At 33.1% G+C, this 8,931-nt stretch overlaps 1 non-coding gene across 1 annotated transcript; it reads left to right on the top strand.

Annotated features, from left to right (window-relative positions):
- Positions 1-8,609: 8,609 nt before the first annotated feature.
- LOC113772648 lies at positions 8,610-8,716 on the top strand. Its single transcript, XR_003468614.1, has one exon. It is a non-coding gene; the product is annotated as a small nucleolar RNA R71 (small nucleolar RNA).
- Positions 8,717-8,931: the final 215 nt, after the last annotated feature.

Below are 8,931 nucleotides of genomic sequence, written 5' to 3'. Positions count from 1 at the left end.
TTCTTCTCTTGGTTGATTGAACGTTTTACATGGAATTTTAAGCAATTATATGAGTTTTCATGGATGTAAACTTTAGATCTCATTTTTGCTCATGAGTTGTTAAGGCACTTATTTGGTGTTTAAATTAGTTCACAAGACTGTAGGGAACACGTCTGTGTTAAGATCAGACCTTAAATGCCATTAAGAATGGATTCCGGTGAGATTCCGACCATCTTGGCCGAAATTTTTCAGTTTTCGGCTGGTCGACTCGTCCAAAACTTTATACCTGCTAGTAGTTTCTTATTGATTTTTTCTCCATTTATGTTCCTTTTATTTTTGTTTTGTTTTGTTATGTTTGATCCATTTGGGTTTTGTAAATGTTTAATGGAATGTGTTTGTAGACTAAAAATTGGGCCAAGAATTTTTTTCATATTGGGTTTGTGCATGGGTTTTAATATTCAAACCCAAAGTTTTTTATTAGGTTTAGAAGTAAAATAAGTTGGGCTGGTAGTTCCCTTTTTAACAAAATAATCCAGTTACTTGCCTTAGGCTGAAGGGTTTATGGCCCAAAATGTATATAGAAACGGCCCAATGTCGTTTTTCTTGAAAAATCAAAAATAAATTTTGCAATTTGTCCCCTGATCTTTTATGTAATTTCATTGTGGCCCTAAATTTTAAATTTCTTCCACTTAGGTTCTTAATTTAATTCCATTTTGGTTCCTAAACTTTATTGTCTCTTGATTTTGATGCCTGATCTTTGTAAAAATTATAATTTGACCCTAAAATTTTTTTAATTTTTGCAGTTGAGCCTCTGATGATTTTGATTTCTTAATTATAATTGTTTATCTTTCTTTAATTGTTAATCAAGCTTCATTTAAATGTGCTTAATGAGTAAATTTTAGGGCCTTTATGTTTATTCATATTTTTTTAAAATAATAAAGTGAATTTGCTATATGTTTATATTTTCTTTTAATTGTTAATTAAATTGGTGTCTTGACCATTTTGTTGATTTTGGAGAAAAAATTGAGCAAATTCTACTTTATTTAGCCACTATTTCAAGGGAAGTACCCTCTATTATTTTTTAGTCTTTTTATGCGCTCCTATGTGTTTTTTTCTGTGTGATTGTATGTTTTAAATACTTTTTCTTTTATTTACTCATTTTATTCATTTTAAACTTTCATTTATTTAATTTTGATGTTTATTTGGGAGGCATTTAAATGCCAAATTGTAATAAATAGATCTTTCCCTTTTGTCCAAGAAAATGTATTTAGATGGACAAATGTAATAGATAGGTTTATTATTTTCAAGAATTCTGGTCTCATATTCTTTCTTGATTTTACCCCTGATCTTTGTAAAAATTATAATTTTACCCCAAAAACTTTTTAATTTTTGTAGTTGAGTCTCTGATGATTTTGATTTCTTAATTATAATTATTTATCTTTCTTTAATTGTTAATCATGCTTCATTTAAATATGTTTAATTAGTAAATTTTAGGGCTTTTATGTTTATTAGTATTTCTTTAAAATAATAAACTGAATTTGCTATATTTTATATTTTCTTTTAAATTGTTAATTAAATTGGTGCCTTGACCATTTTGTTGATTTTGGAGTATAAATAGGGTAAATTCTATCTCATTTAGCCACTACTTCAATGAAGGTACCCTCTATTATTTTTAATCTTTTTTATGTGCTCCTATGTGTTTTTTATGTGTGATTGTACATTTTAAATACTTTTTCTTTTATTTACTCATTTTAATCATTTTAAACTTTCATTTATTTAATTTTGATGTTTATTTGGGAGGCATTTAAATGCTAAATTGCAATAGATAGGTCTTCCCCTTTTGTCCAAGAAAAATATTTAGATAGACAAATGTAATAGATAGATTTATTATTTTCAAAAATTTCCCTCAAATTGTAATTAGGGCCCCCAAATGTAATAATTAGGTCTTATTTGCTTGCATGCTTGTGTGCTTATGTGTTTCTTCGTTTTCTTAAGGTTCTTGCATCTAGATATTATGCTTATGTGTTATGTGCTCTGTGTGCCTTATGTGTTTATTTATTTTAATTATGCGTTATATGCTTTATTTATTCATAATGAGTCCATGACATCACCACACTAGTCCAATGCTAGTTGTGGTTTCATTACCCAATTTTTCTCTAATTCAATGCTAGTGAGAACTTTTAGAAATAGGTTAGTCCAACGCTAGACTCTTTAGGCCATTTACGCACTAGATTTGTACCTTTGTGTGACATTTATTGCATCTCATGCATTTTCTTCCTATTTTTAGGTTATTTTCATTTGCATGATATTTTTCCTACTATTATTCCCTTATCCTCTATATGTTTGGACCATATCATTTAGAATCGCGTCACATTTTAGAAAATTAGAAATAGGCTAGTCCATTTGTTTGTCCAGATTAGAAGAATCACCTTTCGAATATAGGAAATGGGTGAGTATGACTTTTAGCCTTAACACGCTATTATCCCTCTATAAGAAGGAAAATTGCTTCACGAATCCTAGTCTTTCGTACCCATTGTGTATATATCATAATTTCCTTTTGAGTCTCATTTTTTGCATATTGATGACCTCTTCAAGGGACCATTCTTGGGTTTTACAATTAATATGATTTGCATCAATTAAACTTTAAAAAGATCTTTGGTCCCTCTCAACACCCCCTAGATCTAAATTTGCATCCATATAGAATCATTCAAATGTGATAAGTTTTATATGTTAGATTAGGAAAATTTTTGACTAAATCTCACAACTAGCTTTAGTTAGGCCGAAAACATGCCTTAAATTTGAGTCAATCAAATCTTTGTCTTCCTTTTCTTCAACCGTAACTCTCGAACTCTTTTTTCTTATTTTCAAAGATTTGGAGTCGTCTAAAAGGGTTTATTTACTTTTTTTCATTTTTAAAATATTTTGAATGATTTGGTACACCTAAACTTGATACCAAATAGTGACTCTACTTTTTTTTTCTAAAAAACCTTTTTAGAATAATATTTTGGACCCAAATTATCACATTCTCTAAGTCCCATTTTTAAGCCTCTTTTTCTTTATTTTCTAAAATCAAAAACTCATTTTTAAACACTTTCTATTTTATTTCAAAAAATGGGGCGTGACAAATCCCCAAAAATTAAGCTCCAAGCAATGCCAAATTTGAAGAAATGAAAACCTTGAACCCTAATTTTCTTGACTTAATTCTTCAAAAATTGACTTTTTTAATGATTTGGATGCTAGAATGTTGTTCAAAAGGTGTTTTTGAGTGATTTTGTGGAGTTTAAAAGGTGGCAATTGGAAATTTGAAGTGGGCTTGTGTTAGGGAACTTGGTCACGAGAAAAGATGAAAAAGAATGAAGGAAAAGGTGTACTCCCGCTCCTTAAAGCTGCTGCCCGATGAGAAACCGTGGGCGGATTCCTTACGGTTTATGACCAGTAGCTTGAGGAGAAATTTTTTTCTATTGACCTGCCTAAACCGCATGCGGTTTCTATACGGTTACTTCCACGGTTTATGGCTAGTGAATTCAAAAGAAAATTTTTTCTGTTGCCTTGCCTAAACCGGGCGTGGTTTCCCTACGGTTCCAGCCGCAGTTTATGGCCAGTAGATCAAAATCACAAGCATTGTTCAACACTTAGAAAAAATAATCTCCCAATCAACTTCCCCTTATTCAAACAAGATCACTTTAAACTTTCGCTATGCAAACACACTTCATTCACCGTATTTTGAGCTCAAAATTAGCATGTTCATGTATTAAAGGTTAAAATCCACATCAAATATACTACCTGCATAATAAGGCTTAAATATCAAATGTAAACACGAACACTCCCTTAATCCTTCAACTAAGAGCAAAATTGCAATGTTGGCTATGCTCACGAGTCTTCTTGACATTGTGACCTATAAAATAGATAAAATACAAATAACACCATGTAAACATAAAAAAACACACAAAAACACAAGCAAAACACTAAGTTGTTGGGTTGCCTCCCAACCAGTGCTTTGTTTAGAGTCCGTAAGCTCGACTTTCACTACTCATATAAAATGAATAGAAGAGTCCCCTAAGGAATAAGGTATCCCTTTTGGAATTATTTCACCTGCTGAGTAAGCTTTCAAGCGCTGCCCATTCATCTTAAATGGCTCACTTTTACCATTTGAAATCCTCACTACTCCATAAGGAAAAACTCTTGTGACCTCAAATGGACCGGACCACCTAGATTTAAGCTTGTCCAGAAACAATCTAAGGCGTGAATTATGCATTAGCACCTTTTGTCCAACCTCAAATTGTTTATGAAGGATGTGCTTATCATGCCAAAACTTCACCTTTTCCTTGTGTATCTTGGCATTTTCATATGAAGTCAAACAAAGTTCCTCCAATTCACTCAATTCAAGTAATCTCTTCTCACCTGCAAGACAAAAAATCCATATTAATGGCCATAAAAACCCAATATGCCTATACTTGATCTCAATAGGTAAATGGCAAGCTTTTCTATAAATTAACTGATACGGTGGCATTCCCAACGGAGTCTTAAAAGCCGTTCTATAAGCCCATAATGCATCATCTAATTTTCTTGCCCAATCTTTTCTTGACTTATTCACTATTTTCTCTAAAATGAGTTTAAACTCATGATTGGCCAACTCCACTTGGCCATTTGCTTGAGGGTGGTAAGTGAAGTTTTATGCCTGCAACTATATTTAAATAACAAAGTGTCAAATTGTTTGTTATAAAAATACTTACCTTCATCGCTTATAATAGCCTTTGGAACTCCAAACCTGTAAAATATGTTTTTTTAAGGAATTTAAATACAACTTTAGCGTCATTAATGGGAGAGGCAATAGTTTCTACCCATTTTGATACATAATTAACAGTTACAAGTATTTGATTATTATTATAAGAACTAGGAAAGGGTCCCATAAAGTCTATACCCCACACATCAAATACTTCTACTTCCATGGAAGTAGTCAAAGGCATTTCATTTTTTCTAGAAATATTGCCAGCTCTTTGACATTCATCACAACTTTTGACAAAATTGCTTGCATCTTAGTGCATAGTTGGCCAATAAAAACCTGATTGCCATACTTTTGCCACTATTTTTTATGTTCTAAAATGTCCTCCGGTTTCAAGGCTATGACAATGCAATAAAACACCATGTACCTCTTCTTCTGGTATACACCTTCTTATTATCCCATTGGCATAGTGTTTATAAAAGAATAGCTCCTCCCAAAAGTAATGCTTAGTATCATGAAGGAATTTGTCCTTTTGGCAATAGTTCAACTCTCTTGGAATTGCTCCGCTAACTACATAGCTAACTAAATCGATATACCAAGGTGACTTTTTGATTGCTAACAAAAATTCATCCGAGAACTCCTCTTTGATGGAAATTTGATCTTTTTGTGAAACATATTCAAGACGAGAAAGATGGTTTGCCACTAGATTCTCCGATCCCTTCTTATCCTTAATTTTCAAGTCAAATTCCTGCAATAATAAAATCCAATGAATTAGTCGTGGTTTTGCATCTTTCTTGCTAAATAAATATTTCAAAGTTGCATAATCCATATAAATGATAACTTTAGATCCTACTAGATAGGATCTAAATTTATCTAATGCAAAAATAATTGCCAAGAGCTCTTTTTTCGTAGTCACATAATTGAGTTGTGCTTCATTGAGTAGTCTACTTGCATAGTACATAACATGCAGTCTCCCTTCTTGCTTTTGTCCAAGTCATGCTCTTATCACAAGTCACTAGCATCACATATCAACTCAAATAACAAACTCCAATCTGGTGATGCTATAATTGGTGCAGATATTAGTTCCATCTTTAACCTATTAAATGGTAACAAACATTCGTTAGTGAAATTGAAAGGGACATTTTTGCCAAGTAAATCATATAAAGGCTTAGTTATTTTGGAGAAATCCTTAATGAATCACCTATAGAACCCCACATGTCTAAGAAATCTTCGGATTCCCTTGACGTTACTAGATGGGGGCATTTTCTCAATCAACTCTTGGGAGAAATTTTGCGTCCTAAAACAATCCCTTCTTGAACTATAAAATGACACTTCTCCCAATTTAGAACAGCATTTGTTTCGCCACACCTCTGCAAAATCATATCCAAATTATTAAGACATTATCAAAAGTGGATCCAAACATACAGAAATCATCCATAAAAATTTTCATAATTTTTTCAATATAATCTGAGAAAATAGCCACCATGCATCGTGGAAATGTCGTAGGGGCATTGCACAACCTAAAAGGTATCCTCCTAAAAGCAAATATGCCATAAGAACAAGTGAATGTGGTTTTTTTTAATCTTCAGGAGCAATAACTATCTGGTTATATCTAGAGAAGCTATCAAGAAAGCAATAAAATTCATAATCAACTAATCTTTCCAAAATTTGATCAAGGAAAGGTAATGGAAAGTGATCTTTTCTGTTAGCAGCATCAAGTTTTCTATAATCTACATACACTCTCCATCTTACCACAAGTCTTGAAGGAATCAATTCATCATTTTTACCACAAATTATAGTGATTCCACCCTTTTTTGGCACAATATGTATAGGACTTATCCATACGCTATCAGAAATAGGAAAAATGATACCTGTGTCAAACCATTTGAGAATTTCTAATCTTACCACCTCCTTCATATTTGGATTTACCCGTTTGTGACTCTTAATTACCGGTTTGCGATTTTCTTCCATCAAGATCCAATGCATGCAGATTGCGGGGCTAATACCCTTACTATCAGAGATCGTCCACCCTATAGCTCTTAAATGTTTTCTCAAAACTCTAAAAAACTTCTCAAGTTGTTCCACATCCAACTCTGAGTTCACAATTATGGGCAATGTTTTGTTCTCTCCAAGGAAGGTATACTTAACGTGTTTTGGAAGCAACTTGAGTTCCAGCTTTGGCGCTTGTTCCTTCAATAGTGATGGAAGTCCCTTGCTAACTCCTACGCTCTCATATGAATTGCGTCTCTTGTAAGGTACTTGAACATCTAGGTACTTGGCCATCTCTTTCACCTCTTCCTCTTGCATACCTACACCATTTAAACAAAGCTCAAGAGAATCATAGTCAAGGTTTACTCGACTCATCTCCTTGGTTAACTTTTCAATAATGCCAATGGAATAAACATGATCGGTGCAAGAGGGATATTTTTCCATTCGATTCAAGTCAAATTCAGCGTCCTCTTCACCAACTTAAAATTTTAGTTTACCTCACTTAACATCAACGATTGTACCTGTTGTTGCCAAAAATGGTCTACCCAAAATAAATCCTTCTCCATGTCTAATACAACAAAATCAATTGGGATGATTAATTTTTGTACTTTGATAAGTACATTTTCTATAATGCCCATCGAATACCTAATAGAATGATCGGCTAACTGCAATGATATATTAAAGCGCTTCAACTCACTCAACCCTAATTTCCTTGCCACTGTCAAATGGATTAAAGAGACGGTATCACCCAAATCACATAAAGTTTTATAAAATTCGAACTTACCAATGGTGCAAGATATGGAGAAGCTTCCTAGATCCTTCAATTTAGGTGACAATTTATTCTGGATAATAGCACTGCACTCCTCAGTTAATGTAATTGTCTTATGGTCCTCCAACTTTCTCTTCTTGGTCATTATTTCTTTTAAAAACTGTGCATACGAAGGAATCTGGAAAATTATATCAACAAAGGGAATATTAATATGCAAGTGTTTAAAAATCTTCACAAACTTTTCAAATTCTTTATCAATCCTTGATTGTTTCAATCTATCCAGAAACAGCACTAGTGGAGGAATAGAAATAGTTTCGGAATATAAAGGTTCACTCACAATTTCTTTTCCTTTATTTTTATTCCCTTCACTTTTTACTACTTCCTCACTCATCTCTTCTTTTTTTTTCTCACTTTCTTTTTCTTTTTCTTCCTTAACCACCTGAGGTTCACTCAATTGCTTACCACTACGTAGGGTAATAGCCTTAACATGCTCTCTTGGATTAACCTTAGTTTTACTAGGTAGTTCCCCTTGACTCCTATTATTTATAGCATTAGCTATTTGCCCAATTTGGACTTCAACATTCCTATACATATTTGTAAGTTGGTCCATTCTATCATTTGCCGCATTAGCTAGTTTCTCAATTACTAATTCCCAAGAAGGTTTAGTCTCCCAAGGTGATTGTTTTGATTGGAAACCTGGTGGATTTGTCGGTCTTTATTGATTTCCTTGCTCCTTCCATCCAAAGTTAGGATGATTTCATAGGTATTAAAATATGGGTTGTTAACGATTGTAATTGTTGAAATATTGTATCTATTCAATACTAGTACAAATAGATTCATCATGATCACCTCCACATAGAGTACAACACATAACAACTAAATTTAAATTAGAAGCCGAACTTGACCCTACTTGCCTATTAAGCATTTTGACTACATTATCGATCTTAGCATTCAAAGAAGTCAAACTATCAATTGCAAACATACCTGCGGGTCTTCTTGTATTACCTCACTCATTGGTCAATCAGTATTTATTTGCAGCCATCTCCTCAATTAGTTGTTGAGCTTCCTCGGCTGACTTACCCATCAAAGCTCCACTAGCTGCTACATCTATATGAGTTTGTAGAATGTTTGAACTATGAGTCAATCGGTAAACCATGGTGATGGCATCTTCATTGTAACTCCTGATAGCGCTCCCAAGCCTCATACAATATCTTTCTTTCCTGTTGACAAAAACTAGTTATATCCATGCGAAATTTAGCAGTCTTGTCAGGCGAAAAGAACTTATTTAGGAAAGCTTTTGATAAATCGGCGCAAGTGATGAAGGTATTAGGAGAATGTGATGGTTTCCAAACCTTGGCTTTGTCTCATAACAAAATTGGGAACAATCTAAGCTGAATTGCATCATCATTAAAACCATTAAGTTTAATTGTATCACAAATTTCTAAAAATGTAGACAAATGAGAATTTGGAT

The sequence above is a fragment of the Coffea eugenioides genome, chromosome 5 (genome assembly GCF_003713205.1).
Source record: "Coffea eugenioides isolate CCC68of chromosome 5, Ceug_1.0, whole genome shotgun sequence".
NCBI lineage: Eukaryota > Viridiplantae > Streptophyta > Magnoliopsida > Gentianales > Rubiaceae > Coffea > Coffea eugenioides.
This window is presented reverse-complemented; position numbering and strand designations above follow the sequence as displayed.